Source organism: Microcaecilia unicolor, chromosome 2 (assembly GCF_901765095.1).
Source record: "Microcaecilia unicolor chromosome 2, aMicUni1.1, whole genome shotgun sequence".
In the NCBI taxonomy this organism is placed as follows: Eukaryota; Metazoa; Chordata; class Amphibia; order Gymnophiona; family Siphonopidae; genus Microcaecilia; species Microcaecilia unicolor.
The window spans coordinates 449,661,593-449,687,929 of record NC_044032.1 but is presented as its reverse complement, the minus strand read 5'-3'; the positions used below and the strand labels follow the sequence as shown (position 1 = coordinate 449,687,929).

General features: G+C 42.4%; 1 protein-coding gene and 2 long non-coding RNA genes across 8 annotated transcripts in view; 1 reads left to right on the top strand and 2 right to left on the bottom strand.

Annotated features, from left to right (window-relative positions):
* The window catches only part of EBF4 (EBF family member 4), a 470,543-nt gene that overhangs the window by 164,567 nt on the left and 279,639 nt on the right, over positions 1-26,337 (bottom strand). The window lies entirely within an intron of this gene.
* LOC115461239 lies at positions 2,159-18,789 on the bottom strand. Its single transcript, XR_003940675.1, has 3 exons — positions 18,780-18,789; positions 16,334-16,336; positions 2,159-2,345 (listed from the first exon to the last, which is right to left on the bottom strand). It is a non-coding gene; the product is annotated as an uncharacterized LOC115461239 (long non-coding RNA).
* LOC115461240 lies at positions 5,211-19,401 on the top strand. Its single transcript, XR_003940676.1, has 3 exons — positions 5,211-5,308; positions 5,662-5,667; positions 19,391-19,401. It is a non-coding gene; the product is annotated as an uncharacterized LOC115461240 (long non-coding RNA).

Genomic DNA, 26,337 nt, shown 5'->3' with positions numbered 1-26,337 from the left:
GCCTCTCACCTCCGTGTGGAAGCGCTGCAGGCAGCAGCAGAGCAATCTGCTGCTGCCTGCAGCGCTTTCACACGGAGGTGAGAGGCGCTGTCAGGTCAGTGCAGGGGGCCCGGCACGGAGCGGGGGAGGGAGCGGCGGCGAGGAGGGTAGCTGGAAATCTCACCTGTTTTTACGGGCTTAACGGATAGTTCTATAATGTGCATTCACAGATGAGCGCCCAATTTCAAGTTAGTACCAATGAGTGTCAATTAGCACTCATTTATTGGCACTAATTAGATCCTTAGTCAATTTAATTGGGCACACATCTTGGACTGGCGCCCAAATATCTGCACCCAAATTTAGGCACCATATATAGAATCTGGGGTAAGTGTTACAGCAGAATAGAATTGTTACCGTGACTGAGTGCTAAGTTACTGCATGCTAATTCATGCAGTAATTGCTTTCCACATTTTAGTAGATCCAATTTACTGAAGCAGGGAAACCTGAACCCTAAATGTCTGCTTCTGGATTTAGATCCGTTTGGATCCAGGAATCTAGTTCAGATGAAATCCACGCCCTCTAGTTACAGAATTACGAAGTGGCTTCATGTGTTTCAGGACAGACTGGTTAGGTCCACCAGGATGCACAGGCTTGTACGTCCAATTTCCTTCTGGAAGGTAGCTGAACAACCCCATACATTCACAGGATAATTTTCCAAGCCACATCTTGATGCAAAATCCACAGGTACCTTTACTCTGCGCCAATTCTCAAGGAGAGAGTGCATGCATGCCTTCCTTTAGAAAACTGCCAAAAGAAGTGGAAAGCCACTTCTAGAGTTAGTCTATGTATGCTTGGTGGGTTTGTGTTTCTCATAAATAGGGAGGGATTGCAGCAAGGAGAAGGAATTTCTCCTCCTCTTTTGCAAGAATTTGGGCTCCTTTAGATACCTTTAATGGAGTAATCTTCATTATTTATATCGCCATGGTAGTGTTGTTATTAGGCTAATGGTATTACTGCTGTGCTGATATATAAGAGCAATAGAAGTGTAGAGAGCTATAGGTGAAACAACAAGGCGAAGCCAGAATACAGAGGGAGTCAATTTATTCAAAGACCTGACATGGCTCATGTTTCGGCAAATGCATGTGTCAAGGGTCAGGGTGTTCTAATATGAGTTCCGCAATCACAATGATTGAAAAATTACATGAAGCAACACCATGACCCCCTGACACAGGCATTTGTCGAAACACGGGCCTTGTCAGGTCTTTTAATAAATTTCCTTCTTCCATATTCTGGCTCATCTGTGGCTTTCTATACTTCTGTTGCTCCACAATCAACTAACTGTGTTGCTGTTTCCCTCTGATCTGCTTGTACTGATATAGGACATTAGTACTAAATTGCTGCTTAGTTCGTTCTAATTCTGCACATTATGGTAGTGTTCCTTTCTTTTGAAATGTTCTGTTCTATTAATGTATCTTTACTGAAACAACATTTTTAAAAAACTGAAATGAAAAAAAAAACTGCTGAAGGAAAAGAACCTAAAGAAATTTCCACCATTTCAGCAAAAACTTTGTCTCTGAAAACTAATACATACAGTTTCAGAAAATGCACAACTGTGCTGCCCTGACCTAACCCTGCCTCTGAGACTCTTTACTTTCTATAGGTAAAGCTATGTACATTGGTGATCCCTGTGTGCACTCTGTTTCATGCACAGCATGGGCATTTTTCATACAACCTATATATGTGAGGAAATGGCTTTTGAAAACTGTTCTCAAAGAGGATAATTTTCAAAGACATTTCTTCTGGTACAGAATTACTTGCCTGAAGTGTAGGTTTACTTCCTGTTTAAGGGGATGCTTCTGAGGGTAGAGCTGAGGAAGTTTGCACTTACACACATATTTTTGAAAATTTGAAATGAATTTGACATGGCTTGTGTAGGACACACACTGTGCTCAGCAACTGTTCTTTCCCCTTCTGAGCCTTTGAGTCCTTTTGGCCTCTGTCATATTCCCCAGGCTGAATGAAATGAGGAGAAAGTGTACTGGGCACCTGGAGCATCTTGAGCTGGAAACGCACCCAAAGAGAGGAGGCAGTGGATAGTGTGCAGTTCCCCCCCTCCCCCATAGCCTGTGCGCCTGCACTGGTTGCACATACCTCACTATGGCCCTGCTGAGCACTGGATTCAACTCACTCTTGAGTGCAGGAGCAGCAGTAGGGGAGCTCTGACAAGTGACAGCCAAGGTAATAAACCGAGGCAGCTTCCCACACTGTGTGGAGTTCAGCTTTCTCCTACGCCCAGGAGTCCTCAAAGATCTGTAGTTGTCCCAGGCTTTCTTGAATTCGGATACTGTAATCACTGCAAGAATATCCTTGGCCACTTTTAAATCTAGACTGAAAGCCCACCTCTTTAACATTGCTTTTGACTCGTAACCACTTGTAACCACTCGCCTCCACCTACCCTCCTCTCCTCCTTCCTGTACACATTAATTGATTTGATTTGCTTACTTTATTTTTTGTCTATTAGATTGTAAGCTCTTTGAGCATGGACTGTCTTTCTTCTATGTTTGTGCAGTGCTGCGTACGCCTTGTAGCGCTATAGAAATGCTAAATAGTAGTAGTAGTAGTAATATTCAGAACCAGGCCTAATCCAGGCACCAGCATTAAATATCCAGCTCAGTGGCGTATGTGTGTCGTGGTGTATGCACCCCTGTCAGACCCGGCCCCCCCTTAAAATCCTCTCAGTGTCTTCACCTGGCAGCGGCAGCAGCACTCATAGGCTGCCTGCAGAATGGAGTGGGATGGTTCAGGGAGGACGTCCTGAAGCAGACCGCAAGCAGCCTATGAGTAATGCTGCTGCTGCTGCTGGGTGAAGACGCTGAGAGGATTTTAAGGTGAGGGTGGGGATGGGGGTGGCAGTGGCAGGGTGGAGAGACGAGGCGAGCGGCAGCACAAAAAGTTATACACGTTAGGATTTACGCACGGATCGTTATAGAATACAATCTGTGCATAAATCCAAAATAAGGCCAAATTAACACCCATAATTGGTTGCTAGCAGCTAATTATTGGCACTGATTGGCTTGTTAATCAATTAAGTTGCATGTGCAAATCAGCTACATGTGTTGATTTGTGCTTGCTACTTTAGTTGACGTTTATGGAATCCGGAGGGATCATTGGTCACATGAAAACTGGGTTACCCTGACTTAATAAAAATGGAGTTGGTTCCAAGGGATGGGACGTGAAGGCCTTGGATTAAAAACCTGGTTTTATTCTGTGTCTAATTATAATTTGGCTGCCCATTTATAAAATGTGTTCATGTATTCTAACTTGTTGACTTGATCACACTGGCATTTTTGTTAGTACTTGGCAGCTTTCTGGCTCAGATAAATGCCATGAAGCCACAATTACCTTTGTGTTCTAGTATTCGGTTAAGTCCTTCACTGGTACATTAATCATAAGCTACACAAATATCAGAAGGTGAGCATAACGGGACTTGGCAGAGGGATCTCTGCTAAGCACACTAATTCTCAAGCCCCATACAGTTTTGAAGCTGCTCATACACAGGCAAAGCTCAAGTACTTGAAAGAATGTGATGCTCTGGAACTCAGAAAACTTTAAGGCTATGTAAGATCTGATTCACTGTGGAGCTCCTGAAAATCAGGGGGTAGATATTCAAAGCAATTTAAACAGCCAGAAATGGCTTCTGGCCATTTAAATCGCTTGTCATTGGAAAAACCAAATATGAAAGCGCAAAACCCCTAAGAGAAAAACTTCACTGGCTTCCACTTAAAGAACGCATTGCGTTCAAGATCTGCACGATTGTACACAAAATCATTCATGCAGATGCCCCAATCTATATGCTAAACCTAGTGGACCTACCTCCTAGAAACGCCACAAAATCATCTCGCAAATTTCTCAACCTGCACTACCCCAGCTGCAAAGGACTTAAATACAAGCTTATACACGCCACTACCTTCTCTTACAAGAGCACACAGATATGGAATGCGTTACTTACAGACCTGAAAGCAACCAAAGAAAAAACTATGTTTCGAAAATCTCTGAAAACATTCTTCTTCAACAAGGCCTATAATGAAAACCTATAACTTAACTAAGTCCACTCAATTATGAACGCACACCCTATACAATTACCTCAACAACTCTCTTCCTTCTTCCCTCTCCCCTTCCTTAATCGCTACACATAACTAACTGTATCTGATATCCAGCTATGACAATGTTATCAAATCTATGTAAGCCACATTGAGCCTGAAAATAGGTGGGGGAATGTGGGATACAAATGCAATAATAATAATAATAATAATAATAAATAATATTCAGCACTTAACTGGACAGTGCTGCTGAAAATGCCTGGTTAGCACCAAAACCAAAACCAGCTATTTTGTTGGTGTTCCCTGGGCGAGTCGGAACTTAGCCGGTTAAGTGCTCATACTCAGCACTTAAGTAGCTAGGATATCTGCATAAATAGGACCGCATTAAACTCGGTCCTATCTTTATGCAATTCACCATAACCAGCTATGTTTTGTTGACCCTGTATGTCCAGATATTCAAAGCTGGAGCCCAGACGTGGTCTGGCATTGAATATTTATTTTATTAGGATTTATTTACCACCTTTTTGAAGGAATTCACTCAAGGCAGTGTACAACAAAAATAAGTCAAACATAAGCAATAAACAATTACAGCAGTAAAAATATTCAAACAATACAAAATATGGCATAGTATGCTACATTATAATGTCAACACAATGCACAATAAAAACATTTTAATAGACAGCATAGGGTGTAAGCAAAGATGGAACATAGAGATAGATAAAATAAAGTAACAGGAGTTATCTTTGGCATGGAAGTCAGTTTGGAGGACCAGGGGAAGCGAGTCGATTGGTGGAGACCGCTTTGAGCTCTGGTGCCTCTTTGAGTTGTAATGAGAGATTTCCTCTGAGATGACCCACAACAGCAGCGGCTGATGCTGGACTTGTACAGCCACTAGCACTGGGTCTGGTGCAAAATTAGGGCATACTGGTGGAGATGTCAGGTCAGGCAGGAGAAGGTATGCAGCTGATAGAAGTACTGGGAAGTGAAGTGTTAGCTTCTTCTTAGTGGTCGAGGTAGGAGAACCAGCAGCTGTAGCCTGAATAACCGGGCATAAGGAGGGAAAAGGAAAAGGGAAGGTGTGATGAAACAGTGTGCTTTAAGCCTGTAAAATGTATTAGATATTTTCCTGTTTTAATTATGTCCTAAAGTGTATTTCTCCTAGTTGGCCAGCAAGTGGTGCTTCTTTGCTGTAAAACTGTTACAGGGAACTGAGGGGGTCTTTTACTAAGGTGCGCTAGTGTTTTTAGCGCATGCTAAAAATAGGCGTGCTAAATGCTACAGACATCAGTATATTCCTATGGGCGTCTCTAGCGTTTAGCACTTGCCTGAATTTTCTTTTTCTTTAACACAAGCAGGAAGCAAGCAGCATTATATTTTTAAATCTTGTTGACTGGGCTCTGATTGGTCTGGAGTTTGAAATTACCCAGCAGCAGTTGCTGGCTGTTGATTCAGTCTTAGTCCAGAAGAAAAGAGAGACAGATCCCTTTGCAGAGGCTCAGTAAATTATATGCCCTGATCTTCCCAGGTACTGTTTGGACAGTATGCAATGTTTAGTTAGTGTTATAATTGATCTACATTTCAGTTACCTGTTATTGTTTGCTATTTGCACTATTTTGTTCCACTGTTCAATATTAGAATAAACATAATTGTTTGTTCGCCCTGCTTGTCTGGACTGATAAAGAATCCTGGTGGTCTCTGTGTTGGGTCTATGAGTGCTTCCTGGGAACTGTGGGACCACTGTGAGTGTGGCTCCAGTAACCTAGAAATCACTGGGGATAATTTGAAAGCGGGAGACTCGCCCAGAGGCGGTTGTGACCCAGTCAGTGGGAGGAGGGTGCTAGTGTAAAGCATAAGCAGAAGGTGCAGGTGGACCTGAGCTGTGCTGGGGATAAACCCTTTAAGTGGCTGCGAGGTAACCCCAGGTGGGTGGATAGGCATTTCATGACAGGAGGGAACTTGATATACAGCCCTTCTGTGTTACAATCAATGTGGTTTACATATTATATACAGGTATTTATTTTGTACCTGGAGCAATGGATGTTTAAGTGACTTGCCCAGAGTCACAAGGAGCAGTACTGGGAATCAAACCCAGCTCACCAGGATCAAAACCCACTAAACCACTAGACTACTCCTCTACTCCAGCAGCAGTTAGCAAAATGCTGAGTGCTGCCGGCTGAATATCTATGCTCAGATTTATTTGTGGTCATCAAGAAATGGAGTTTCAGACATTCAAGATATAAGCAAGCCTTATATTTGCAGACATTTGCTCTGGAGGCAAGGCTAATTGGCTTATTATGATTATTCTTAAAAAGAGACCTCTATTTGACTCTCATGATCAAATCTGGAAATCCTAAGAAAGGAAGAATAGAGGTGATACCAATCCTTTCCAACTTACAACAATCTCTGGTTTGGCTATAGTCTCCCCCCAATGTCTTTGACGTTTATGCAGCTGCAGCCACAAACATGGAACTGGTAGTTTGGAAAGGACAACGCTGAATTTGTAGGATATGCATTTTACATGCAGGGCTGTTCTCAGAAGAACTGATGCCACTGCCCCATGCTGCAACCTCAACCCTTGCAACTGGCCAAAGAGTTCAGCCATAGTGCAATCCTTTCTCTGCTACCAGAAGGCATATGAAAACAGTACACTTGCTGGTTCCTTTTCTGCTGACAAAAGCACCACTGTGAGAAAAATGGGGGGGGGGGGGGGGGGGGGAGGCGGGGGGTGGATAGAAAAAAGCATCAGTATAGGGTACAAAGATGGACAAAATCACCAGTTTGTGAGGTGAGGTGAGGTGAGGTGAGGTAGGGAGAGGCCAAGGTTCAGAAAGAGACAGAGGCAAGACTAATTATTTTTTTTCTCTCTTTCTCTATCCTCCTTCCTCCACTACTGATTTTGCCTCTCTTGTTCTTCTTTCCCATCCCTAAACAGACACACACTGGTGCCTTCCTCTCTTTCCTCTCCAAAACACATGCTTTCTTTTTCTCTATCCCAGTGGTTCTCAACAAGTATGTCACTAAGAGGTGGGGGTATATCACCAAAAGTTGGGCATAGACAGCAAGCCTGTGCTTTCCTTGAAAGCCATCTGTGCCTGCAAGCTGGGAAAAGGCAGAGAACTAGAGAGTCAGGTAGTTTAGTTTAATACATTTAATAAAAATATTGATATACTGCTTAGCCAAGAAAATCTCAGTGGTGTACAATTAAAATCAACTAATAAGAAGATAGAAGAAAAAAAAACTACACAATAAGATAGGAAAGATAAACCTTATAACATGTATAAACTGTCAATCACATACACACACAAAACACTTTCATATAAACCTAATGAAGGAAGCTTCTGTCAGTCTGAAATTTGGTCTTCAAATGCCATATGGGGGAAAAAATCCTCATAATTGGTATCTACTTCTGCTTCCCTACCATCTCTAATGATAACTACCTCCACCAACTCCAAATGGAAATGTTGTTGGTCTGCTATCCTTAGGTACTGTTTCCTAAATAGTTTCTGAACAGTATATTTGCAGAGTTTTGTGTTACTTCACAGTATTTGGTACTGGAGGGATTTTGTGCTGCTGTTATTGAAGTGACACCAGAATTTGAATATAGATTTGTTTTGTATGACATGCTGTAAGCTCTGTGTTCTGTATAGACTGCTGCTGTGTTTTGAGCGGTCTAGATTTTCTTTGTAAGTTGTTCTTTACATCCTGCATAGATTCCGTTGCAGTAGTCTGAATGGCTTAATACCATTGATTGTATTATATTGCGAAATACATCTCTCGGGAAGAAAGGCTTTATCCGTTTAAGTTTCCACATTGAGTGGAACATTTTCTTTGTAGTGGAGTTTATTTGGCTTTCAAGTGTTAGGTTGCGATCGATTGTAACGCCGAGTATTTTTAGGCTATCTGAGATAGGGAGGGTGTGGTCTGGGGTGTTTAAGGTTGTAGGTTTGAGCTTATTATGTTGAGATGAGAGGATGAGGCAGTGAGTTTTTTCAGTGTTAGGTTTCAGTTGAAATGAATTTGCCCATGAGTCCATGGTGTTCAAACCAAGCTTGATTTCATTGGTGATTTCTGTCAGGTCGTGCCTGAAGGGAATGTAAATTGTGACATCATCTCCATAGATGAACGGGTTGAGGCCTAGATTGGATAAGGACTTAGCCAGTGGGATCATCATTATGTTGAAGAATGTTGGTGATAGTGGTGATCCTTGAGGGACTCCGCAGTCTGCTTTCCACGTTGGTGATATGTTTGAATTAAATTTTACTTGACATGTTCTAGAGTTTAGAAAACCGTTGATCCAGCTAAGTATATTTCCACCAATCCCGAAGTAGTCAAGAAGATTTAGTAGAATATTATGGTTTACTATGTCGAATGCGCTCGACATGTTGAATTGGAGGAGAAGTATACTTTTACCTGTAGCTATTTCCTGCTTGAATTTGGCCAGGAGAGTGACTAGCACAGTTTCAGTGCTATGGAGGGGGTGAAATCCTGATTGTGATTTGTGTAGTATAGAGAACTTGTCCAGGTAGTCAGTAAGCTGTTTGGTCACCATGCTCTCCATCAGTTTAACTACTAGTGGGATACATGCAACTGGGCGGTAGTTGGTGAGATCACTGTTTTTTTTTTCTTGGTGTCCTTTGGTAATGGGGTGAGTAGGATGTTGCCATATTCCTCAGGGAATAGACCTTGTTGGAGCATGTAGTTTAGATGGGATGTGAGGTCTGCTATGAAGCGGTCAAGGGTGGATTTAAGTAGATGGTTGGGGCAGGTGTCCAATTTTTAGAATGAATAAGGCACAGAAAGGTGTCCTAAATGACCAGGTGACCACTGGAAGGAATCAGGGATGACCCCCTTACTCCCACAGTGGTCAATGATCCTCTCCCACCCCCCAAAGATGTGAATAAAAATAATACTTACCAGTCACTATGACAGCTTCAGATTTTATAAACAGTTCTATTAGAGTAGCAAGCAGGTTCCTGGAGTAGTATAGTGGTCAGTGCAATGCACTGTAGAGAGAAAGGCCCATATCTCACTCTACCTGTTTCACTCATGGTAGAAACTGTGAGCCCTCCAAAACTCACCAAAAACCTACTGTACTGTATTTAGGGTACGGTGAACTTGGATCTAAGGATAAGAGGGAGCACATTTGTTTCTGACACTTCACTCACTAAGGCTAGTATTACCATACACCTATTCCTTTTAGAATTTATGCTGTTGGGTACCCTAATAACACCCCAAAAAAGTTATATCTGTATGCACTCTTGAACTGAGTTCTAAAATTTTAAAGCAATATCTGCTCTTCCTCACCCACTATACATGTGCAACGTTGAACAAAACCTTGCTATATAAAACAGCATCTACTATAACTCAACACTTACAAACAATTTTAAAAAGACAACAAATCAGACGGAAGATGGATTTCTTGTGCTGCATTCATCCAAGATACATTCTGATGATGGCAACGTACCCTTCTGGGTGCAACAAGGAACAGTGCTAGGCCTAGCCAGCGTGTTATATAATATGTAACCCTATGCTCAGATAGCATGTACATGAACACTCCTATGGATTTCCTCATGGGTGGGTCCAGGGTTGCTATTTGGCATGTGTGAAAATGTTTTTTGAGATTTTTCCCTATGAGTTAGATAAAGATCAAACCAGTAAAAAAGAGAGATCTTGTAGGATAGGCAGAGAAGGAAGAATTAGCATTTAAGATAACTAACCAAAGACCACACTTTTTCCATTCTTCTTCATTTGTATATAAAGGGACCTGGTCCACTGTGGTGGGTTTATGCATGTCTCCCTCTCCTCTCCTCTCCTCTTCTGTTTTAAAATTCAGAGGAGAGGCTTGTGTGGCCCGTGTGATTTTCACTGCTTCTCTGACTCTGACTGGCTCCATGTCTGCACTGCCTACTCTGTATCCTGAACCTGGTCACCAGGCATCGCTGTTGCACAATGGCTGTGGCTCCATCATTTCCCAGGGCTGTGACCTCTGCCTGAAGTATCCACAGTGCTTAGCCTGAGGAAAAGTTGGGCTACAGTATGAAGCCCGGATCTTCTACACATTAATCCATTGAGCCAGTAACCATCTACTCAAGGATCTTATACCATGAATTACTGTACAAACCTCTTTATACATAAACATATCCTGATACTTAAAGTATGTACCCTAATTACTTATAATATGCAGTTAGTTATTTATAATGCCATACCTGCCTATCATCACTATTTATCTATCCATTCTGTTGCATGTATGTATGTATTTATATATGCATCTATTACTGTCATAAATTGTGTATGTATGTCATTCTTTTTGCTGCATGTGGTTTTCAACCTAGTTCTCCTGCTGGCTGAACAATGTTTACAGAAAAGTGCACTTTTATTTTAGCTGACTGCTTCCTCCTCTCCTCCCCCCCCCCCCCCCCCCCCCCAGCACCATCCCACCCTCACTCTGGTAACAGAAAAATGTATATTCACTGGGGAGAGATGCAACATTTTATTAGCAACAGGGAGAGTCTCGCCAAGGACCCTGACGGATGCCTCAAGTAGCTGTCAGTACAATGCCTCTCCAAATGGGTGTTATGCAACATGCCTCAGAAAAACTAATAAACCCTCTGAAGTATTTAATAAGACTCTAGCCCATACTAGTGAGTGCTTTGAATTATTGAAACAAAATTAAAGACAATTGTGTTGTGATTTGAATAACCCCCCTGGCTAACACTCTGAGCTTTCATTTTCAGGGATCTCACATCATCTCACTGTGCAGTTTCAACAGTGTGCAAGAAAGCTGGGGAGAGGGAGAGATGAATTCTAACACTGAAATACAGAAACAGAGAATATGATGGCAGATAAAAACCAAAAGGTCACTCTAGTCTGCCTATTTTCTCTATCTTAGGAAATACCACAGACCCTACTTGGTCCCTAAGGGGCTCTTTTACTAAAGGGTGGTAGGTAGGGCTACCTCGTGGATAGCATGTGGCAAAACAGAACGCTGAGAGGTCCTTGGAATTGCTGTGATCAGCACGAGCTGATCTCCATGATAGAAAATAGAAATTATTTTCTAGCACAGGGGGCGGGGAGTAGAACATAACAACATATGAACAGCTATACTGGGTCAGACAATGGTCCATCTTGCCCAGTTTCCTGTTTCCAATAGTGGCCAAACCAGGTCACAAATACCTGGCAGAAACCCAATTAGTAGCAACATTCCATGCTACCATTCCCAGGGCAAGCAGTGGACTTTTCCTCCAGGACCTTTTTTAAACCCACATATGCTAACCGCTGTTGCCAGATCCTCCGGCAGCAAGTTCTTTGAGTGAAAAAATATATTTCCTCCTATTTGTTTTAAAAGTATTTCTGTGTAATTTCATTGAGTGTCCCCTGGTCTTTATATTTTTTGAAAGAGTAAATAATCAATTCACTTCTACCCGTTCTACACCACTCAGGGTTTTGTAGACCTCAATCATATCCCCCTTCAGTCATCTCTTTTCCAAGCTGAAGACCCCTAACCTTTCTAGCCTTTCCCTCATATGGGAGGAGTTCCAACCCCTTTATCATTTTGGTTGCTCTTATTTGAACCTTTTCTAATTCTGCTATATCTTTTTTGAGATACAGTGAACTGAAGTGATTGCAATACCCAAGGTGAGGTCACACCATGGAGCAATACAGAGGCATTATAATATTCTTGGTCTTATTTTGCATCCCTTTTCTAATAATTCCTAGCATCCTGTTTGCTTTTTTTGGCCGCCACTGCACACTGGGCCGAAGATTTCAGCAAACTATCTACAACTAGTAAAAAAGGCCCGTTTCTGACACAGCTGCAGAGTGAATGCACTTATAGGTCAATAAGAGGAGTTTGAACTGTATGCGGAAACGGGTACAACTAGACTCAGAACTTAGAATGATCCTACAAATCCAAGCAACCTTCAAGAGCTGCTTTTATTATTTACGCAACTACACTGCCTCTCTCCACACATTGAGAAGGAAAGCCTTGTCACACTGGTTCATGCCATGATAACATCAAGACTGGATCACTTCAATGCACTCTACACCGGCCTGTACACAACAGGTTTGCACAAGCTCCAGTTGATTCAGAATGCTGCAGCAAGACTTATAGTAGATTGTATATGATGTGACCACATCATGTCATTTTCTGCAACAGCTTTACTGACTACCAGTACAATACAGGGTTAAATTTAAAACTGTGTGTATGACCTTCAAGGTACTTGGTCAGAGTACTTGATGAACAGAGATCTGCCTCTACACACCTCCAAGGTCACTAAGGCCCTCCCAAGGTAACCCCTAACCACACCCTCTCCAAAGGACATCACACAATCACGTGTCACCCATCAACGAGTCTTCTCCAGAGTAGCCCCCACACTCCCTGAAAGACTTCATGCAACACAAGACTATTTACTTCAGGAAGCAGGTGAAAGCTTGTCTCTTCTCCCAAGCTTTTAATGGATGAAGCAACTATCTAGCTAGTCACACACACAAAATCTAATGCAGGACTTTCTTATCCATTCCTACTCTAACTGAGATTATATTTATGCACCTTTATGACTTCACATGCAACTTTCTTTAAATTAGTCCCTGGTTTTCTTAGTCTTATTAATCTATCTTATCTATCTGTGTGTTTTCACCTTTGCTTATACCCTATGATGTCTATTCAAATGTCTTATTGCGTATCGTGTTGACATTTTAAGCTGCATACTATGCCATACTATATATTGCTATTTGAATATTTTTCTTGCTATGATTGTCTGTTTCCTATGTTCCTATGTTCCTAAATTCTAGCTGTACACTGCCTTGGGTGAATTTTTTCAAGAAGGCAGAATATAAATCCCAATAAATAAATATGTCCTTATCTCACCATCTTCTAATGTTGCCCCTCTATGTCCCTATCCCTTCCCCATTCAGCATTGCCCCTCTGTATGTCCCATTCTACCTAAGCTCCCTCTCTGTCCAGCATCTCTTCTCTGTGTCCTTGTCTCTCCCCCTCTCATCCCTTCCTCTGGCACCCTCCACTCTTTTCACCCTGAGGTAATGACGTCTCTTCCTGTTTCTCCCCTCACATTCCCCCCCCCCCTTCCATGGTTCGGAAACTCTCCATTCCTTCTACTGTGGGTCCATTGGTCCCCCCCCCCCCCCCATCTGGTCTCTTTCTCTCTCTGTCTTGATTCTTCCTCTTGCTCACCTAACCCACTCCAGTAACATCTCTCTCCCTCTCTCCCTCTTCCTCTGGGTGCCTCTAGAGCTCAACACCTAGTGGGGCCAACACCAACAGCAGCCTTGCTCCCACTGCTAATGGCAGTAAAATTTAATGAAAATTTTAATCTCATTTACACCCCACCTCTCTCTCCATGTTCCCCTCTCCCTGTGGTCCAATTTGCCTTTGGTGGTCACTATAACAAATGGCCCCAGAGTTCTATAGAGCCGTGGTGCAATGAGCAGTCCCACCAACAGTGATGCATGTGTACACCTGAAAGTCGGGATCACGGTGCCGCCATGATCAGTAGCAGCCAGGAAGAAGAGTGGTCAAGAGTAGCAAGCTCTCATGATGGTGGAGAGACTGCATTGAGTATTTTTGAGCAGTGGCAGTCCTGATGGAAGCAGCTACAGTGAAATGGACAGATGCATTAAAAGAGGACTGAATCCATGCAGGCCTCAGTATAAAGGAGACGCTGTCGTAGGTTGCAAGAGAAGGAAGCCAGACATGGAGGAGAAATTGAAAGATAATAGGAGTGGGTGCTGGGGACAGGGAAGAGGGATTGAGAGAGAGAGAGAGAGAGATTATGGAACACTGTGAGAAAAGGGCAGATGGAGAGAGAAAGTGAGAGTTTGATAGAGACATGAAGGGAGAACTCAGAAAGAGAAAATGAGTGAGGGTTCTGAGAACAGGAAAATGGGTTCAGAAAGAGAATGTGTTGAGGACAGGAAGAGGGAGTGAGAGAGAGAAAGAGAGAGAGAGAGAGAGAGGGAGAGAGAGAGCGAAAAATTGTGTGGTTGCTGAGGATAGGGAGAATAATTAGAGAGAGTGATGGTGACAGGGAGGGGGTTAAGATGTGCTCACAGTGCCAAAGCTAATGAACAATTCCCTTTACTGAGTTTCAGCAGGTCTCCGCTAATCTATATACACTTGTTTTACATCAGTGTCATATGGAGGGGCATAATTGAACGAAAACGCCTATCTCCATGGGCGTTTATCTCCGAGAACGGGTCCGTGAAGGGGCGGACCCAAACGTATTTTTGAAAAAAATAGACGCCCATATGTTATTCGCTAATTTGTGAGCTGGGCGTTTTTGTTATTCAGTGATAATGGAAAATGAAAGCGCCCAGCTCAAAAACGAATACATCCAAGGCATTTGTTCGTGGGAGGGGCCATGATTCGTAGTGCACTAGTCCCCCTCACATGCCAGAACACCAACCGGGCACCCTAGGGGGCACTTTTACAAAACAAAAAAAAAAGGTAAAAGAGCTCCCAGGTGCATAGCACCCTTCCCTTGTGTGTTGAGCCTCCCAAATCCCCCTCAAAACCCACTGCCCACAAGTCTACACCATTACTATAGCCCTAAGGGGTGAAGGGGGGCACCTACATGTGGGTACAGTGGGTTTGGGGGGGTTGGACGACTAACGCATTAAGCAGCACAATTGTAACAGGTAGGGGGGGGATGGGCCTGGGTCCACCTGCCTGAAGTCCACTGCACCCCCTAATAAGTGCTCCAGTAACCTGCATACTGCTGCCAGGGAGGTGGGTATGACATTTGAGGGTGAAAATAAAAAGTTGTGAAACGTCATATTTTGTGCTGGGAGGGGGTTTGTGACCACTGGGGAAGTCAGGGGAGGTCATCCCCGATTCCCTCCAGTGGTCATCTGGTCATTTAGGGCACTTTTTGGGGCCTTATTCGTGGAAAAACAGGGTCCAGGAAAAGTGCCCTAAATTCTCGCTGAAATCGCATATTTTTCTTCCATTATCGGCGAAAGGGCGCCCATCTCTGTTCGCCCGATAACCACGCCCCAGTTCCGCCTTCGACACGCCTTCGACACGCCCCCGTCAACTTTGTCCGCATCCGCGACGGAGTGCAGTTGAAAGCGTCCAAATTCGGCTTTTGATTATACCGCGTTATTCGTTTTTGTGAGATAAACGCCCATCTCCCGATTTAGGTCGGAACTTGGGCGTTTTTCTCGTTCGATTATAAGCAGGATGGTGTGGCACAGTATGTGTGTACCCCTATGTTCTGAACCCAAGTGGAAAACTTCAGGGCTATTTGGGAGCATGCTCCAGGAAGAGACTCCTGCAGTAGTCTCTAGTCAAGTGTAGGTTGTGGCCATGAGCTAAAGATAGAAATTCAGAACTCACAGCAGAGTTTACTATAACCCCAGGCAGGATTATGAAGTTAAATTACAGGGTATCATCAGTCATGTATGAGGCCAGAATATTTCCCCAGTAAAGCATGGAACTTTGAGAATGAATGAGAAACTCTTCTATAGTGTAATCTTGGGATACAGAGGATCCAGTAAGTTGTACTCTATGAAAGGGATGAGAATTTGGTGAAGAATGAGTCAGAAGATCAGGGGAGAGATGGTATGCTTTAAAATCCTAGAACTTTATTCTGAGTAACCTATCCGGAATAAGATAACCCCTGATTTTTGTAGTGAATTCTGAAGCTGGGATCTCAAACTACTCCAAATTACAGTAGTACTAGAAAGAAGACTTTTAAAAAGGAGGAGGAATATCTGATACCCTGAAAGTATCATCATGTTGAATAATCCTTAAACTTACAATAATATTTGGTTAAACAATCTGGTTAACTGTGCGTCAATGATATCTTCTGGCATGTTTTAAAGCTTGGAAAAGAGGGCAAATTGATGCCACCTGAAATGGTCAGTCATCACTTGGGTTCATTTCTATACCTTGTGTTGGCCCTGGGCTTGACCCTAGCCCAAGGAAAGAACCACCCCTAGTGGTGGGAGTGGATCTCATGCTCATTCAGACTTTTTTCTGAGTGTGCCAAAAGGATGTTTTGTTACATTTGTACCCCGTGCTTTCTCACTCATGGCAGGCTCAATGCGGCTTACATGGGGCAATGGAGGGTTAAGTGACTTGCCCAGAGTCACAAGGAGTTGCCTGTGCCTGAAGTGGGAATTGAACTCAGTTCCTCAGGACCAAAGTCCACCACCCTAACCACTAGGCCACTCCAATCAATGTCCATCTAATGATGATTTTTAGGAGGTTTGCCAACTGGTTTTAGGAGGTTTACCAACTGGTTCCATTTTGTTCATGAAGGAGCAAAAGGGATGCTCAGGTAGGACAAGGCCATAGCAGATAAACTGAATGAATTCTTTGCTTCTGTCTTTACCGAAGAAGATATAAGAGATCTGCCTGTACTAGAAATGGTTTTCAAGGGTGATGATGCAGGGGAACTGAAAGAAATCTCAGTGAACCTGGAAGTTGTACTGAGCCAAAATGACAAATTAAAGAGTAGTAAATCACCTGAGCTAGATGGCATACATCCAAGGGTATTCAAAAAACTCAAGCATGAAATTGCTGATCTGCTGTTAATAATATGTAACCCGTCATTAAAATCATCTGTAGTATCTGAAGTTTGGAGAGTGGCCAATATGACACTGATTTTTGAAAAGGGTTCTAGGGGTGATCTGGGAAATTACAGATCAGTAAGCCTGACGTCAGTGCCGGGCAAAATAGCAGAAACTGTTTCTTTGAAGATATGAATAAATATTTGAATAAAGGTGAAGGGTTGATGTAGTGTATCTAGATTTTCAGAAAGCTTTTGATAAAGTTCCTCATGAGAGACTCAAAGAGTCAAGGGATAGGAGGCAAGGTTTTGGTGTGGATTAGGAATTGGTTATTGGACAGAAAAGGGAGGGTAGGGTAAATGGTCATTTCTCTCAATGGAGGAGGGCGAACAGTAGAGTGCCAAAGGGATCTGTACTGGGACTGGTACTATTTAACATATTTATAAATGGTATGGAAATCAGAACGACGAGTGAGGTGATCAGATTTGCAGATGATACAAAACTATTCAAGGTTGTTAAAATATGAGTGGACTGTGAAATATTGCAGGAAGACCTTAGGAAATTGGGGAGATATGATTGATGTCTACAAAATCCTGAGTGGTGTAGAATGAGTAAAATGTAAATTGATTTTTTAATCGTTCCAAAAGTACAAAGACTAGGGGACACTTGAGGAAATCACACGGAAATACTTTTAAAAGAAATATGAGGAAATATTTTTTCACTCAATGAATAGTTAAGCTCTGGAACTCTTTTGCCAGAGGATGTAGTAACAGTGGTTAGCATATCTGGGTTTAAAAAAGGTTTGGACAAATTCCTGGAGGAAAAGTCCATAGTCTGCTATTGAGACAGACATGGGAAGCAACTACTTGCCCTGGGATTGGTAGCATGGAATCTTGCTACTATTTGGGATTCTGCCAGGTACTTGTGATCTGGCTTGGCCATTGTTTGGAAGACAAGATACTGGGCTAGATGGACCATTGGTCTGATCCAGTATGGCTACTCTTAAGTTCTTATGAATAATTTAATCCTTGTATACATTGTTCATGCAGTTGGTGGGGCAAAACCAGGACTGGAGTAGCCCGTCTAAAAAAAATGGAGCCAGTTGTCAACCTTAGATTTTAGTGATAAAGACATCACTGTAAACAGACCATGAACAAACAATCATTTTCATAAACAATGTAGAATAAACAAAACAAATATTACATACTAATATTCAAGCTTTATTTTAGTCATAAGGAGTGAGTGAGTTATGCTTTTTGGAAACTCAGATTCAAGCTACAGATTCCCAAGACAGCAAAATGTTTGAAAACTAGGATTTTGTCTGCCATGACCTTTTCTCTTATGCTGCTGGGCCTTCTCAAGGAATATTAAGCTCTCTTCTTATGGAGATTTATTCTTGTGCTGAAGCATGCCTCTGAATTTCACAGAACAGAGACCCATACTTATATTTTCTCTCAGCTCACAAATCACTGTAAGTCTGCATGCTTTGAGGGTTCATCATCATTAAAACCCCTGTGCTATTGTCATTCTAATAGTAATACATTTAAGGACAGCTAAAAAGGGAGTCCAGGTGACAGTTTAAAATTAGGACAAGGGCCTAGCCCTTAAGTCAAGTCACAGCGCAGGTTCAGTTGCAGAGCCAGACTTCTGCTCCATAGGGTTAGCTGGAGCTGGGGCATAGGCGTAGTTTGACTGTTTCATTTGGGGGGGGGGGGGGCAAAGGAAGGGGCGGGGCATATTAGCATATTCATTTGCATATATCTATATGAAAATTATGCTAATATGGAGGAAGGAAGGAAGGGAGCAAGAGCTGGCTTTTTTTTGGGAATAGCCATAATGAATATGTATGAGATATCTCATACCTTTACATTATGGTTATTCCCAAAAAAGCCAGCTCTTTCTTCCCTCCTTCCTTTCTTCTTTCCTCCTTACCCAGCACTCCCTCTTCCTCTCCAGTAGTATTTCCCCACCCCCTTTCCCATACCACAGATGCACATTTCCAAAAGCTGACATATTTCAATTAATAAATTCTGAATAAAATACTTTTTTCTACCTTTGTTGTCTGATCATTTCGTTTTTCTATTCGCTTTGGTCCCAGTGTCTTCTTTCCATTTGATATTTTTTCACTCACCATGTCCACCATCCTCCTGTGTCCTTATGCTTCCAGACTACCATCTGTAGCCCTGTCCCTATCCTTCCTCCAGTTTCATTATCTGCCTTTGGGCTCAGTCTTTGAATTTTGTTTGACAGGTTATCCGGTTTCATCTTAACACACACTGTTTAGAATGAAAGTCTTATTAACCCTTTCCCTGCTTAAAATACGCTTGGGAGAACTTCTGGCCTAATTTTTACCGGTGCTTGGCTATCATTTGCTTTGTAAGAGATAAAGATTTTAATGACCCACTAACTGCTCCCTTTCTTTCAAGATGTTTGTTTTCAGATTGATAATCTAGTTGATGCTGCACAGCAGCCTTTCCACCTCCCCAGAAGGATTGCGTTTTGCAGAGTCTGTTAATCTCATGCCACCCACTTCTCTGCTTGTAAATTCTCTGTCTTCTTATCTTGCCTGCTGTAATTATTAGGATAACTGCAACCCACAATATCAATTGATGTGATGTGCCATAAAATATGCTTCAACAGAGCTGTGCTCTGTAAAGACCTGTTAAGTGCATGGGCCGCTTCTGTCCTGTGATTTTACTGCAAAGCTGTCAGTCACCTTGTTGTGCTTGATCCCTTTCAGCAACTTTGTACCAGATCTGAGCAGAGATGTGACACTGAAGTCAGCAGGGCCAGAGCATTAGCCGTGGTATACAGAACGATGACCTCTCGCCGGTCCTTAGCTTTGACCCCCAAACACGCGATCATTCCACCCCCTCCCATGCCTGATTCCTGACTTTATAGTTTAACCTTTTTATTTGCAGAGGCAGCAACAGTAGTAAAGAAGTAAACACTTCAGGCTCCCTCCAATTTCTCCCTTTCCTCACAGTGTCCCGCCTTCCGTGATGCATTTCCTGTTTCAGCGAAGGCGAGACAACTGCGTGAGGGAAGGGAGACACTGGAGGCGAGCCTGCAGTGTTTACTTCTTTACTGTCGTCGCTGCCTCTGCAAATAAAAAAGTAAAACGCACCGGGGGGGGGGGGAGAAGGAACGGGGAGCTGAGGGTGGGACGAAGGGAGAGCTGCCTGCCGTGCCGGCCCTGCGTTAGGGGGGGCACTGCCCCCCCTCGCCCCCCCCCCCCCACAAACTATGCCCATGAGCTGGGGATCCTACAGAGGCAGCATTCATAGCTTGAGGTAATCAATAGAAATAAAACATGGAAAAGAAAATAAAATGATACCTTTTTTATTGGACATAACTTAGTACATTTTTGATTAGCTTTTGAAGGTAGCCCTTCTTCGTCAGATCGGAAATAAGCAAATGTTGGTAGATGACAGTATATATAAGTGAAACATCAAAGCATTTCAAAGACAGTGTAACAGGATGGGTTAGGTGAGAGACAGGGAGAGTCAGGTGGATGAGGGGCAGGGAGATATGCATCCACCCAGCTCTCCCTGTCTCTCACCTAACCCACCCTCATCCTGTTAGATTGTCATTGAAATGCTTTGATGTTTCACTTATATATACTGTCATCTACCAACATTTGCTTATTTCTGATCTGACGAAGAAGGACTACCTTCAAAGCTAATCAAAAATGTATTATGTCCAATAAAAAAGGTATCACCTTATTTTCTTTTCCATGTTTTATTTTGTTTTATTTCTATTGATTACCTTTAAAATATTAGGAGACATCAACCTTCACTTAGAAGACTCAAACTCTATTAACGCATGGGAATGTAAGTAATTCCTCCACTTAGGAGATCTTAACTGGCCACAAATGCAAGCAACCCGCATCAAAGGGCACACACTCGATCTCATCTCACACAAACTCTCAATAGACCAGAACTTAACAATAATAGACATTAAATGGAAAGAAACACCCTAGACCGATCACTACAAACTAAACCTATCCCTACACTGGCGGGAGGAAGGCCTACAATGAATACAAGAACACACATCCTACAGCTCAAGAGGTCAAGCAGACATGAAAACATTTTGGCAACTGATGTACAATAACGAATGGACAGCACAAACGGACTCCATATACTACCTTATAGAATGAGATACAAGATGCAAAAGTATACTAGATGAAATAGCACCCTTACAAACAAGAACCTCACGTAAACATAACTCGATACCATGGTTCAACGAGGAATTGAAAAAGCTAAAAACACAATCCAGGAAACTAGAACTAGCATGGAGAAAAGCAAAAGAGGAACATACATACAACACATGGAAACATACACAAAGAAAATACAAATACGCAATAAGACAGACCAAAAGATCATACTATAAAACTAAAATAGGGACTGATTACAAAGACACGATGAAACTATACCAACTTGTGAACAAACTCCTAGATACCAACTTGGTCATTACAACAAATACAGGCATCCAACCTGCAGATAAACTTGCCAAGTATTTAAATGAAAAAATTGTAAACCTACGCAACACGCTACCTCAGGACATTGACATCAAAAAATTCATTAACGAGCTGGAGCCAACCTCTGGAGCATACCCGGCTGACCGAACCTGGTCAAACTTTGTCCTCCTGACCGTCGAATCAGTTACCCAGGCGATCAGCAGGTTCTCCAACACTCACTGTAAACTAGATACCTGTCCCAGCTACCTAATGAAATCCGCCCCTGACCACTTCATAGCAGACCTCACATCCCACCTAAATTACATGCTCCAACAAGGTCTCTTCCCTAAGGAAAATGGCAATATCCTACTCACCCCGATACCAAAAGATACAAAGAAAAAAACAAATGAAATCACTAATTGCCGTCCAGTAGCGTCTATCCCGTTGGTAGTCAAAATGATGGAAAGCATGGTAACCAAACAACTTACAGATTATATAAGCAAATTCTCAATATTACATGAATCACAGTCAGGATTCCGTCCCTTCCATAGCAACAAAACAGTACTACTCATTCTCCTGGCCAAATTCAAGCAAGAAATAGCAATAGGCAAAAACATCCTCCTCCTCCTCCAATTCGTTATGTCGAGTGCATTCGACATGGTAAACCACAATATATTAATAAGACTATTAGATAAGTTCGGGATAGGTGGAAACATACTCAGCTGGATCAAGGATTTCCTAACCACAAGAACATATCAAGTAAAATCAAACTCAAACATATCATCACCATGGAAAGCAGACTGTGGAGTACCACAAGGATCACCGCTATCACCGACTCTCTTCAACCCAATGATGACCCCACTAGCCAAGTCCTTATCCAACCAAGGCCTTAACCCTTTCATCTATGCAGACGATGTCATAATATACATTCCGCACAAAACTAAACTGACAGAAATCGTCAACGAAATCAAGCTTAGCTTGAACATCATGGACTCATGGGCAAATGCATTTCAACTAAAACTCAATAAAGAAAAAACACGCTGTCATCCCAACACAACGCGGACAACCCTACAAGTATGGACACCCCAGATTACACCCTCCCTATCTCAGATAGCCTGAAAGTGCTCGGCGTCATAATGGACCGCAACTTAACACTGGAAAGCCAAGTGAAATCCACAACAAAGAAAATGTTCCACTCAATGTGGAAACTCAAACGAGTGAAACAATTCTTCCCGAGGGAAACATTTAGCAACCTGATACAATCAATGGCAATAAGCCACGTAGACTACTGCAATGGAATCAATGCAGGATGCAAAGAACAAACCTTAAAGAAACTTCAGACCGCTCAAAACATGGCAGCCAGGTTTATATTTGGAAAAACGTGATTTGAAAGCGCAAAACCCCTCTGCGAAAAATTACACTGGCTCCTAATCAAAGAATGCATTGCCTTCAAAATCTGCACCCTGGTTCACAAAATTATCTACGGCGAAGCCCCTGGATACATGACAGACCTAATCAACTTACGAACCAGAAACACATCCGAATCAACACGAACACATCTAAATCTAAACTACCCAAGCTGTAAGGGACTTAAATATAGTTTTCCTACATAAGCACAGAACTGTGGAACGCGTTACCAAAAGCCTTGAAAATGACGTATGACCACCTAAACTTCCAGAAAACACTAAAAACCAACCTGTTCAAAAAGGCATACCCTACGGATCCAACTTAAATGCCTGAGCTCGGCCACACAACAAAACTAAAGCACGTAATGGACATAACACAACTCTACTGCTCTACGATTCCTAATGTGGCTGTACCACATGAACTGTATCTTACCACAAACATCACATTGTATTTGTTCACACCGGAGTCTGCAAATGCCTCTCCGGTACTATGTAAGCCACATTGAGCCTACAAATAGGTGGGAAAATGTGGGATACAAATGTAACAAATAAATAAATAAAATAAAAGTGGACTAACACAGCTACCACATCTCTCTACTCACAGCTTGTGGTGAAACAGAGCTTCTGTATCGATCAACAGAGAAATCTAGTGTCCAGACTCAGCATGAAAGCATTTTAGGTTCCAGAGAGAGCCATGGTTGTCCATGAACTTCGGCCAAAGATAGTCGATGAAATGGTTAAGCTACTTGCAGGTTTAAAAATAGGTGGAAAAATCTTTGGGTAGCTGTGATCATGTTGCAATTGCCTAAGAGGAGCTGAGCTAGAACCCAAAGAAGCAGGAGGAAATGGTCACAGTGCTGTATCAAGGACTGTATGATCTATGCAGCAGCATATTGCACGAATATGGAGGAGAAAAATTGTTACCAGCCCGCTGTCTCCTCTCATTGGTTGTGGTGAAGGGGGTGCCAGGGGGCACACAGCACAACTATACCTCAGGACAGTCCTGAATAGTCATGCCACTCCTCTTCCCCCTCCCTCCCCCTGTGGAAACACTGAACTAGAGACAAGACAAAGGTCAGTGGTACCCTACCAAGCAAAAGAAGTCAGTTGCAGAGCTTTTAATCTGGCTCCTGAAACAAGTTGGAATCAAAAACTGAGCTGCAGTTCTACAGCATGTGTAGAATTACAAACAATAGGGCAATCACTCACTAAAAATATAATTGATTTTATTAATAAAAATGGGCTTAATATTTAAATCATTTGTGCTTCTAACTTCAAGAGTTCGTCACCTAAATTTGCACTTCAAGGCTGACCCCCGGATTCTATATAGCGCGACTAGATTTACGCACGGAAATCCAGGTGGATTCTATAACTGCGTAACTTAATTGACTTGACAAGCCAATCAACACTGTTAATAACACTTAACAAGCAATAGCAAGCACTAATTGGCATTAATTAAAATTGACTTGCACAAATCCCTAAGTGTATTCTGTAATGCAGTGCACCTACATTTTAATGCACAAAGGCAAAAAGGGGTGTAGTTATGGGCGGAGAAATGGGCATTCATGGGCATTCCAAAATTTACACGCATTATTATAGATTGTTATAGAATGTGATCCAGTGCACGTACATCTATATATAGGGATTTACTCCAGGTTTTCACTGGTGTAAATGGCTGCATATAGTTTTAGTCGCAACAAAGTCCGCTTAAATGTATTCTACATACTGCGCATAAATCTAAGCATTTCTTATAGAATATGCCTAGGCAGAAATGTTTACCGTAGAGATTTTTTAGATACCTTATATAGAATCTCCCCTGAGTGTCTAAATTTATACTCAAAATTTCACTAAACTTCTAAATTTAAGAGCACAAAGAGGACAATTCTACAAGTCTGCACCAATATTTAGCCACCTAGATGGTACCTATTCTATAACAGAATGTAGATTTGGTGCAAGTGGGGGGGGGGGGGTCTATGAGAAGGAAGGAGTGCCTGGGGGGAAAGGCCACCCCAGCCAGGAGGGAAGTGGGCATGGAGGACAGAGCCCCACTCCCAGCAGGACTTTTGCCAGTTGCCTAGGGGACCTCTGATCTAGGATGGGCTGGACTTATACAGGACATTAACTAGATGTGGCTTTGGCCTCTTATGCACTTGAACTGTAATTATTAGGATTTTTCCATGAACTGTTGTTTGGTTTGAGTTGATCCAGTAAAGGAAACATTTGAAGTTTACCTATTGTGACTGCTGAGCATTATTCAAAAGTGGTTTTTTTGTACATCCCAGGGTGGGAATACTCTCCGGCCTACTGGAGGTTTTTCTGGTCCTGGCCCATGCCCAGCTCAGCAGATCTGAACCTGTTTTGTGAGTCCTGGTCCCAGGTGCCTGACCCTATGAGCTTACACCGCTTCCAAGACTGTAGGGTGAGACCAGAGTTGCACAAATTTTACCACGGCTTAGAAAAAGCACCCCTTTGGCTCCTGGTTCAGCTCACAATAGAACACAAATTTAGGAACCTACTGTATCTTAGGAACTTGAATTTAGGAGCATGGCTTTTATTTTTTAAATATTGGGTCCAATGTTGTTATTAGCATAGTTGATGTGATTAGCTTGGCATTAATTCATTCAGCAACAAAGGCATCCCACCAACAGATGTTCATTACAGATCTGAGATGTAACTTGCTGCATGTACTCCAAGCCAAGAATATACAGAATGTGAAAAGATCACTCGCTCTCTCACACACACACACACACACACACACACATACCCCGCTCAACAGTGTGATTATCTTTTGCCTCTTCTAGCCAATCATCTTGGCTGTTAAACTGCCAGCACTTCTAGTCCCCCTCTGCCCAACTGCTGCAGTCTTACCACTTCAAGGAAAATGATCATCCGGAAATTGAACTTCTCTGCTAGCCAACTAAGGAGAGAAGAAATACGCTAAAGTGTTTACATGCCCTTTACTGCTTTCCAATCTGTCAGTGGAAGAACAAGCATGCACTTTTTGATCTTATAGAAAAGTCGCACGGTTTGAAGCTATTAATGGAACAGATGTTAGAGACAAAACAAAATATTTCCCATTCAAATGCACTGGAGAAAAGAGACGTTTAACTGAGAAGTGAAAATGTCTGAACTTTCTTAGTAGAAATAAAAGGACAATTAATTTTTTTATTTGTTCCATATGCTAATAATAAGTTTACCAACTGGCACAAGCTAAACTGCAGAACCCAACACTTCTGTCTCCCACAGGAAGAGCAGTGCACCAGAATCCCTCATTTCTAGGGTGTGCAGCTAAAAAAAAAAAAATGCTTCATATCATTTCTTGTATCATTTCTGGGAACTCTGGTTCTGTTCATTTTTTCCCCCAAATTTGTCATTACAGGATAAATACTGTTGGTAATGTTACTCTTTTGGACAAGAGCCCACTATTGACACACAAAAAAAAAATTGGTTCTCCCACACACACTGTCAGTTTGGGAAGAAAATGACAGTAAATCTTGTTAATATTTCCCATATCATTTCAAACAAATGCACATCCCTTTCTCAGACTTCTCATGTTGGTGGGAGCACTACAATAATGAATCTCCTTCAGAACTAAAATCCTGTTTTGCAACTGGCATGTTTTTGCTGCCACTGGGTACCAGAACCCCACCTGGCCTTGGCAATAACTTTCTTTGATTTATGTGGTTGCTGTTGCCAAGCACCAGGGGATCACATGACCCCAGGAAGAACTTTCTTCCTGCTTCTGGGGCTGATGCAAGAACTTAGAGCCCACCACTAGCTGCCCAGCAAAAGCAAAAACAGGACCATCCTTATGAAGCCACACAAAACTGCAGAATCTGATTATAGTGGCAGCAGCAACAAC